This window comes from Ahaetulla prasina, chromosome 15 (genome assembly GCF_028640845.1).
Source record: "Ahaetulla prasina isolate Xishuangbanna chromosome 15, ASM2864084v1, whole genome shotgun sequence".
In the NCBI taxonomy this organism is placed as follows: domain Eukaryota; kingdom Metazoa; phylum Chordata; class Lepidosauria; order Squamata; family Colubridae; genus Ahaetulla; species Ahaetulla prasina.
In genome coordinates this window covers 13,374,565-13,384,491 of record NC_080553.1, presented here as the reverse complement: position 1 = coordinate 13,384,491, position 9,927 = coordinate 13,374,565, and the positions used below count along the sequence as shown (strand labels likewise).

At 48.7% G+C, this 9,927-nt stretch overlaps 1 protein-coding gene across 4 annotated transcripts in view; it reads right to left on the bottom strand.

The window, feature by feature from the left end:
- The window catches only part of RBM19 (RNA binding motif protein 19), a 190,598-nt gene that overhangs the window by 73,809 nt on the left and 106,862 nt on the right, over positions 1–9,927 (bottom strand). The window contains exon 25 of one of the 4 annotated variants that reach the window (XM_058158300.1): positions 3,037–6,136. The exons of 1 other annotated variant lie outside the window; for it this stretch is intronic. The gene's annotated coding sequence lies outside the window, so the exon portion shown is untranslated. Of the gene's footprint in view, positions 1–3,036; positions 6,137–6,690; positions 6,713–6,738; positions 6,758–9,927 lie in introns of those variants that run through there. 2 more of the 4 variants (XM_058158303.1, XM_058158302.1) reach the window with 2 other exon arrangements.

Below are 9,927 nucleotides of genomic sequence, written 5' to 3'. Positions count from 1 at the left end.
TGAAGCTTTGGGGATTTTGGGAAGAGAGCACAAAGTCTGGTAATGCATTCCAGACATTAACAACTCTGTTACTGAAGTCATATTTTCTGCAATCAAGATTGGAGCGGTTCACATTAAGCTTAAATCTATTGTGTGCTCGTGTATCGTTGCGATTGAAGCTGAAGTAGTCTTTGACAAGAAGGACATTGTAATAGATGATTCTATGCGTTAAACTCAGGTCATGTCGAAGGCGGCGGCGTTCTAAATTTTCTAAACCCAGGATTTCAAGTCCGGTGACATAAGGTATTTTGTTGTATTCAGAGGAGTGGAGAACTCTTCTTGTAAAATATTTCTGGACACATTCAATTGTATTGATGTCTGAAATGTGGTATCTGTTTATTTTTTTTTATTTTTTATTTTTATTTACATTTATATCCCGCCCTTCTCCGAAGACTCAGGGCGGCTTACAGTGTATAAGGCAATAGTCTCATTCTATTTGTATATTTACAAAGGCAACTTATTGCCCCCCCAACAATCTGGGTCCTCATTTTACCTACCTTATAAAGGATGGAAGGCTGAGTCAACCTTGGGCCGGGCTTGAACCTGCAGTAATTGCAGGCTGCTGTGTTCTAATAACAGGCTTCTTACCAGCCTGAGCTATCACAGCCCTTGATATTCCCTTGGCAACATGGCTTTCACCTGGTCTCCCCAAGGTCGTTCTCACTCACCCCTACTAACACAAACTCAAGTTTCTCCTTTCCCAGGTCAGACAGACCATGCGTTCGTTTGGAGCAGGCCAAGTTTTCAAATGAGGTGCTTTTAGCCTAGCAAAAAGAAGAAGAGACCCTCCAAGCTATTGGAGGATGGGGGTTGGGCTTGGCTGCATTTCTACACAAAGCCCAACCCCAACGAAGCCCAGAGGCCTGTTCTCACCACAATTCTCTTCCACCTTGCCCATAATTTCTCCTTCCCCTTTGCCGTGAAGGCTACTTATCATCCTGCAGGACCAGCCACTCGCCCCGTTGCCATGGCAGCCACGGTGGCTTCACAGAGGTCCTCGTGAGTGATGGAGCAAGCAGGAGCCCCAAGGCTCTTTCTATAAAGCTGGGGCGATGGTACGAGGGGCAGCGGGACGGGCAGTTGTAAATTGCCCTCGGAGTTAGCGTGCGGAGATGAAGCACAGCCTGGGCCTCTCAGCCGAAGGAGGGGAGAGAGAGAGAGAGAGAGATGGCTGAGGAACTATCATGGGTTGCTTCAGCCGTTGATGGAGCAGCATCCTCCCAGCAGATCGACAAACCCATTCAGGCGTGCTGGTGCAGATCTGGCTGGCATCGCCGCCTAGGGAGCCCCCAATCCTGCAGTCGGGTTCCTTTTCGAAAAAGAACTTGTATATAGATTTCGGAATAGAGCTGGAAGGGACCTTGGAGGTCTTCTAATCCAACCTCCTGCTCAAGCAGGAGAACCTACGCCATTTCAGACAAATGACTGCCCGGTCTCTTCTTAAAAACCTCCAGTGATGAAGCTCCCACAACTTCTGCAACCCAACAAGACAGACACAAACTTCAGAGGATCATTAGAACTGCAGAAAAAACAATGGCTGCCAACCTGCCTTCCGTTGAGGACCTGGATACTGCACGAGTCAAAAAGAGGGCCGTGAAAATATCTACAGACCCCTCGCATCCTGGACATAAACTTTTTCAACCCCTACCCTCAAAACGACGCTACAGAGCACTGCACACCAGAACAACTACAGTTTTTTTCCTGAATGCCATCAGTCTGCTAAACAAATAATTCCCTCAAGACTGTCAAAACTATTCACTAAGTCTGCACTAGTATTAATCTTCTCATCGTTCCGATCACCCATCTCCTTCTACTTATGACTGTAACTTTGTTGCTTGTATCCTTATGATTTATATTGATGTTGTTTCCTGATTGCTTATTTGTACCCTATGACTATCATGAAGTGTTGTATCTTAGAATTCTTGATGAATGTATCTTTTCTTTTTATGTACACTGAGAGCGTATGCACCAAAGACAAATTCCTTATGTGTCCAATCACACTTGGCCAATAAAGAATTCTATTCTATTCTATTCTATTCTATTCTATTCTATTCTATTCCACCCCATTCCATATTTTCTATTCTATCCCTATCCCTATCCCTATCCCTATCCCTATCCCTATCCCTATCCCTTTTCCTATTCTATTCTATTCTATTCTATTCTATTCTATTCTATTCTATTCTATTCTATTCTATTCTATTCTATTCTATTCTATTCTATTCTACTATAATAACTATTTCCATTCCATTCTATAGGCAATTTGTTCCACTGGTTAATTGTCCTCAATGTTAGAAAGTTTCTCCTTAATTCCAGGTTGTCTCTCTCCATGGTTCATTTCCATCCATTCTTTGTCTTGTCTTTTGGTGCTTTGGAGAATAATACCAGTTGCAAGGGACCTTGGAGGTCTTCTAGTCCAACCCCCTGCTCAAGCAGGAGAGCCTACACCTTTTCAGACAATTGGTTGTCCAGTCTCTTCTTCAAAACCTCCAAACCCAGAACTTCTGGTGGCAACATGTGCCAATATGACAACTCTAATAAAATGGAATTTTGAGGAACTTCAAGCCTCCGAGTTTTCTTTCGTCGGGGGTGTTACTTGGAACCCTGAGATTGAGCTTTTGTTTTCATTTATTTTTATTTCTCCTTCCCGAAACGACGACGTTTTGATGAAGGCGGAAAGAATGGAGCCTGGACACTATGTCAAAAACATTTCAATTTAAAAATCTCAGCCTTTTTGAAAGACACTACACAAGAAAAATATCTAACTGAATGGAAAATATGGATTGAATATACACAAAATAGATATCAGATTAAGAGATATCAGATTGCTTTTGAATGATTAGGATGTATTTATCTTTGATTTGTATGGGGGAAGTTAGGATTTGAGAAGAAGGGGAGGATTATAATTTGTGTTAGGGAAAATTTAGCGAATGGTTGTTTTTTCTTTTGAACTATACCTTGTGTTTGTTCTGGGAAGTCGGGGGGGGGAGGGTGGTTTTGGAGGGAGGGGGGAGGGCATAGAGTGGGGGGAGGGGGGGAAATGGGGGTGAAAATTTTTGTAAAAACTTTTTCAATTAAAAAAAACAAACATTTCAATTTAGAGACATTGTTTTCAATGCTGAGGTTGGGCAAGATGTGGGAAGTTCCCACTGGACAAACCAACCAACAAACCAACCCAGAGAGGAACTAATGTCACTTTGCTTGATGGCCGCTGAGAATTATTCTGCACTCCCTTGGCAGGTGGTAGCCCTTTATTCTCGTGATGGCGTGTTGGTCCATTGAACCGCCATCTTGAAATCACAGAGTCTTGCCAATTGCAACAGGGAAACCCGATAAGAAGGCTGCAGACGAAACCATCCCCGCGCAGAGAGACCGCTTCCTTGGGATTTAATAGCTGTAGTATGGTGTGACATTTGGGTTTTACTCACTGGAGAAAGGAGCACTAATTAGTTCTTGGTTTCACTGCAGTAAAAGCAAAACTCAATGTTTTATGGAGTGCTAAAGACATCTGTGGCATAGTTCTCCATCGAGTCCAACATGGTGCTGTTGAAATTCAACCTCACTCCACTCCCAATTCTTGGAGGAGGAGGAGGAGGAGGAGGAGGAGGAGGAGGAGGAGGAGGAGGAGGAGGAGGAGAGTTTTGATTGGCAACAATTTCAGAAAGAGCAATGACTGGCCCAGAGACAGGATTAGAACCCACAGTCCATTTTCAAGGGTCCATATAAGAGTTAGGATTAGGGTCCCACCTCAAAATGGTCAGGTAAAGGTAAAGGTTCCCCTCGCACATATGTGCTAGTCGTTCTCGACTCTAGGGGGTGGTGCTCATCTCTGTTTCAAAGCCGAAGAGCCCAGCGCTGTCCGAAGACGTCTCCGTGGTCATGTGGCCGCCATGACTCAACGCCAAAGGCGCACGGAATGCTGTTCCCTTCCCACCAACGGTGGTACCTGTTTTTCTACTTGCATTTTTTACCTGCTTTTGAACTGCTAGGTTGGCAGAAGCTGGGACATGTCACGGGAGCTCACCCAGTTACGTGGCTCTCGGGATTCGAACCGCTGAACTGCCGACTTTTCGATCGACAATCTCACCGTCTTAGCCACTGAGCCACCTTATATAAGGGTTAGGATTAGGGTAAAAATGTGAAACTATATAGATCGGTGTCCCACCTCAAAATGGTAGTGAACCTTCCCGATTCACAACCATGGTGGCTGGAAAGGATTCTGGGAATTGAAGTCCACCCATCTTCAAAGGTTTGCTACAGTTGGGAAGACCTGTTCCGGAAACCCTATACTTGAAACCCCCTCCCCATTTCATCGTCTTCCTCATCCACACCCCACCCGTCTTCCTCTCGCCAACGGAGCCTTCCGGAATCATCTTGCAATTCTGCCCTTCTCAAGATCCGTTTTTAACTGCACGCTTCCTCTCCTTCACACCTCTTTTCTTCATTCTCGGTCTTCTAAAGTTGCCTGGGCAAGTTTCTGCCGTTCGCGAGCCCCCACCTCCCCACTTTCCTAAATTGGAAGTGTGGGGGGGGGGGTATTTGAACGTTTCAAGAAGAAAATCCTCTCACCAGCACGGCTTGGCCAGAGGTGAGAATGAGATTCAGCTCTCGTTCTTTTGTCACCCCTCGGGAGGCGGTAACTGGATTCTAAGACGTCCCTGCACTAGATTCCCTGCATTGTGACTTTGCTTCAGTTTGTGACGCAGAGCCTGTCGACTTCTTGAAAGCTTCCAGATGTTGTGGTCCACCAGCAGCAGCCTATGGAGCTGGCAGCGGAGTCGGACAGTGATGAGGCTGGGGAGGACAATGGGCCAGTCCTGGAGTCAGGGGAAGGTCCAGACGAGGGCTCTGCGTCGGAGGCAGAGATGGGGCCAAGCCATCTGGGAGCGATGCGCGGACTCCGGAGCCTTCAGAGGCAAACAGCAGAGAGGCAGACGAAGAGGAGGAGCCTGTTCCTAATGCATACATGCGAAGAGCTGCTAGAAGGCAAGAGCAGTTGAAGCAAAAGGGATGACTTGGGAGTAAGGCCAGGAGATGATTGGCCCCTCCCATAAGGCTTAAAAGAGCAGCAACGGCTCTTTGTAGGAAAGCAACATTGCTCCAATTGTTTCTAGTCGGCATCTCTTGTTTCTGAACTTTGTGGGGCTTTGCTAAGAAAAGCCTTCGGCAGGGTGCCAAAGAAGACAAAGGTTTGTGATAAGGCCGAAGGACTTTTTCCGAAGGATTTTGTTTTGGATTTAATTTGGACTAAGCTGAGAATGAAGTAATTCTCAGCTGTTCTAATAAATTATGTTTGTTTGGGACTGATTGTGTCTGGTGATAACGACTTGGGCCTAGGTCACAGCACCAGTTGGTCAGAGAAGAGACTGCGTAGCCCAGAGCTGCATAACGGGCACAGCAAACGGCTCAAGAGCAGTAGTGGGTTTCAATTTCGTTTGCTATCTTTTGCACAAAGATGTCCGGGCGGGTGGCTGGAGCCTCCCGCCGCTACTGGTTCGCCCGATCCGACCGGTTCGCAACCCACCACTGCTCAGGAGGCAACTGGATTCGTTTTTCTTTGAAGACATTTCGCTTCTCATCCCAGGAGCTTCTTCAGCTCTGGACTGGATGGTGGGGAATGGAAGGATTTATACTCCTTGCAGACAGCCGGTCATTTGCATCCTTTTAGAGGGGCTATGAGGCCGCTTGGAGGTTTATATGAGCAGCCGTTGTGGTTAAATGGGGAAAATGGAGAGAAACCAGACATCAAAAAGGAAGGAATTATTATTTTAGATTATTATTCAGATGGGTCCATTCACAACATTCTTTATAGAGCAATTATGTACATTTGCTCCCACCCTCACCCCTCCCAAAAAAACCCATACACATTATTTAAAACAAAAAGTGGGCAGGAGGAATAGTCATACTGTTTCCTGCTAGATGGTTATGAAGTTTTTGCTTCATGGGGTGGTATCCAAAACTGGCAGAGTGGCAAGGAGAAATTTTAAGGCACGATGGTTTCCTTCGGGCTATTGGTCCTGAAGCATCTTCTTTAAGAGATCCAATTGGAATTTTAAAACATTGGTTGTCTTCCTGTTGTCTCCTCGATTATCGTTTGGCTCTGAAGGGAAGGAGGGAGAGAGGGAAGGAGGGAGAGAGAGAAGGAGAGAGGGAGGGAAAGAGGAAGGAGGGAGAAGGAGTTGGGAAGGAGAGAGAAAGTGAAAGAGGTAGGGCCGAGAGAGAGAGAAGGAGAGAAAGAGGGAAAGAGGAGGGCGGGAGAAGGACCGGGTTGGGGGAGGAGAGAGAGAGAGAGAGAGAGAGAGAAAGTGAAACGGTAGGGAGGGGTGAGAGAGAGAGGAGAGAGAGAGGAGAGAGGAAGGAGGGAGAAGGAGTGGGGAAGGAGAGAGGAAGAGAAAGGGGCAGGGCAATAGAGAGAGAAAGAGAAGGAGAGAGGGAGGGAAAGAGGAGGGAGGGAGAAGGAGTGGGGGAAAGAGAGAGAAAGAGGTAGGGAGGGGCCGAGAGAGAGGAGAGAAAGAGGGAAAGAGGAGGGCAGGAGAAGGACCGGGGGAAGGAGAGAGAGAGAAAGTGAAAGGGGTAGGGAGGGAGGGAGAGAGAGAAGGAGAGAGGGAGGAAAGAGGAGGAGGGAGAAGGAGTGGGGAAAGAGAAAGAGAGGAGAGAGAAAGAGGTAGGGAGGGGCCGAGAGAGAGGAGAGAAAGAGGGAAAGAGGAGGCGGGAGAACGACCGGGGAAGGAGAGGAGAGAAAGAGGGAAAGTGAAAGGGGTAGGGAGGGAGGGAGGGTGGGAAAGAGGGAGGAAACGAAAGAGGTAGGGAAGGAGGGTTGAGAGAGAGGGGAGAGAAAGGAAAAGAGAGAGAGGGAGAGAGAGGGAGAAGAGACAGAGAGAAGAAGAGGGAGGGAAGAAAGGAGGGAGAGAGATGGTTACAAATCTGCATTTAATCCCTCTGGAGGGACCAGCATCCAGGAGGTCCTGACATCAAATGTCTTGAAGTCACAAACTCAAATGTGAAGTCCCACCAATCCGCTGCTGATGCAAAACCCCGAGAAACCAGCAGCCCAGAGAGACATCACTTGCCACCCTGATTGTGGCATCCCGTAAGCCAGGCCAGCATCCTGCAGCAATCGTTTCCCCCAGGAAGGAAGGAAGAGAGAAAAGGAGGGGAAGGAAAGTGAAACAGAGGAGGAAGGAAGGAAAGAAAGGAGGCAGGCAGGGAAGAGAATGAACGTGAAAGAGGAGGAAGGAAGGAAAGAAAGAAGGAAGAAAGGGAGGGAGGGAGGGAGGAAAGAAAGAGGGAGGGAGGGAGGAGAATGAAAGTGAAAGAGGAGGAAGGAAGGAAGGAAAGAAAGAAGGAAGAAAGGGAGGGAGGGAGGAAGGAAAGAAGGAGGGAGGGAGGAGAATGAAAGTGAAAGAGGAGGAAGGAAGAAAGAAAGAAAGAAGAAAGGGAGGAGGGAGGTAGAGAAGAAGGAGGAGGAAGGAGAATGAAAGTGAAACAGGGAAGGAAGGAAGGAGGAGGGAGAGGAGAATGAAAGTGAAACAGAGGAGGAAGGAAGGAAGGAAGGAAGGAAGGAAGGAAGGAAGGAAGGAAGGAAGGAAGGAGGGAGGGAGGGAGGGTTGGAAGGCGGAAGGAATGAAAGAAGGAAGGGAGGGAGGGAGAAGAATGAAAGTGAAACAGAGGAGGAAGGAAGGAAAGAAAGAAGGAAGAAAGGGAGGAAGGAAAGAAGGAGGGAGGGAGGAGAATGAAAGTGAAAGAGGAGGAAGGAAAGAAAGAAAGAAAGAAGAAAGGGAGGGAGGGAGGTAGAGAAGAAGGAGGGAGGGAGGAGAATGAAAGTGAATCAGAGGAGGAAGGAAGGAAGGAAGGAAGGAAGGAAGGAAGGAAGGAAGGAGGGAGGGAGGGAAGGCGGAAGGAATGAAAGAAGAAGGAGGAGGAGGAGAATGAAAGTGAAACAGAGGAGGAAGGAAGGAAGGAAGGAAGGAAGGAAGGAAGGAAGGAAGGAGGGAGGGAGGGAGGGAAGGCGGAAGGAATGAAAGAAAGAAGGGAGGGAGGGAGAAGAATGAAAGTGAAACAGAGGAGGAAGGAAGGAGGGAGGGGGGAGGGAGGGAGGGAGGAAGGAAGGAAGGAGCAAGGAGGGGGGGAGGAGGAGGGGAGACCAGATCTGCCAAAACCAGCACCCAGCCTCAAAGCATCCACCAGCCAGTGAATTTCCAAGGGATTTGTAGTAATTAGATGACAAAATGCAGGCAAATCTCAAAGCTTGCCGAAGATGTTACTCAGGGGTCAAAGACTTGACACTCCGGGCTGGTAATTTGTAAGTGTCAATCACGCTCAGCCATCAGACAAACCGCTCAGCATTCTCACCAAATCCAGCCTCTTTGGCCTTTGGCCATCCGCCGGCTTCTTATCCTTGCAATGCCGCCGCGTTGGGCTGCATGCAAATCCGGCGGCCGCCCCCTCGCAAACACAGCCGTCGAAAACTAGAAACTGCGCGCCTGCCCACCCTGGTTTTTCAGATCCACTCGGGTTCTGCTTCCTTTCCTCCACGACAGGCCATCCTTGACTTACGACGGTTCGCTTAGTGACCGTTTGCAGTCACACCATCCCTGAAAAAACAAACCAACCCCAAATGACTTAGGGCCGTTTTCCGCACTCGTCATGGCGATCAAAATTCGGACCGACTCGTTATTTATGACCGTTGCGGTCTCCCTACGGCGGTCGCGTCATCCCCTTTTGCGACCTTCTGACCAGCAAAGTCCATGGGAGGGGAGGAGGGAAAACCAGATTCGCTTAACGACGGTGTTGCTCATTTTACAACGGCAGGGATTCCTTTAATAGCCGTAGCAAGAGAGAGGTCGTAAAAGCAGAGGGGGAGGGGGAAACTCACTTAACGGCTGTCTCGCTCAGCGATAGAGATTTTGGCTCAGTTGTTGGTCATAAACCGAGGACTTCCTGCATAAGGCATGAGGTTCGCTTTTGAACTCACCGAGGTTATCGATAGCCAACGTGGGGCGATGCATTATGGATAGTCCAACCAATGGTGAGATTCAGTGGGTTCGGGCAAACTGGTAGTTAAATTGCTGGTTGGCTCTGCCTCTTCCTGCCCCGCCCTTTCCAGGAGTCCCTACGAGCCCCATTTTGGCTCTCAGGTAAGTGCAGGGAGGCCTCCTAGACCCAAAACAGGGTGTGGGGAGGATGGGGCGCCCCCCTGCGGCCCATTTTCGCTCCCAGGAGGCTTCAGGACACCAAATGGGCTGCGGGGGGTGGGGGGGTGGGGCGCCCCAGGGGTTTTTGCTCCCAGGGGGGTGCGGGAGGCCGAGTGCTGTCTGTCACACACCCCTGGCCACGCCCACCATGGCCACACCCACCCAGCTGGTCATTAGGGCAGAGAACCGGTTGGTTACATTATTTGACTCCCACCACTGAGTCCAACCGTTCGCTGAGCGACGGTTCAACGTTATTATGACGGCAACCGGAAAAGGGGACTCCGGGCCAGTCTTCAATGGAGCGCAAAAACCGATGTTGTTAAAGTGTTAAAATGTTGAGTTTTGCCTCATTTTACGACTTGTTTTTGGTTTTTTTGCCAGATTGTAAATCCCTGCAGTTGTAAAATTGAGCAACGTGGTCGTTAAGTGAATCTGGCTTTCCCCCCCCCCCCTTGACTTTTGCGGGTCAGAAGGTCACAAAGGCGAGACGGCGGTCAAGCGTCCGAATGTAAATCGCCTGACCCTGGGGGAATGCTGCAACGGTCGTGTGAAAGAACGGTCACAAGTTGCTTTTCTTCCAGCGCTGTTGTAAACTTCGAGCGGTCACTAAATGAACTGTTGTAAGTCGGGGACCACCTATCCGTCATTGCGAATTTCTGCTGCCTTGTTTTGGCTGCCCCTCCTCGTCTGTTGTGCT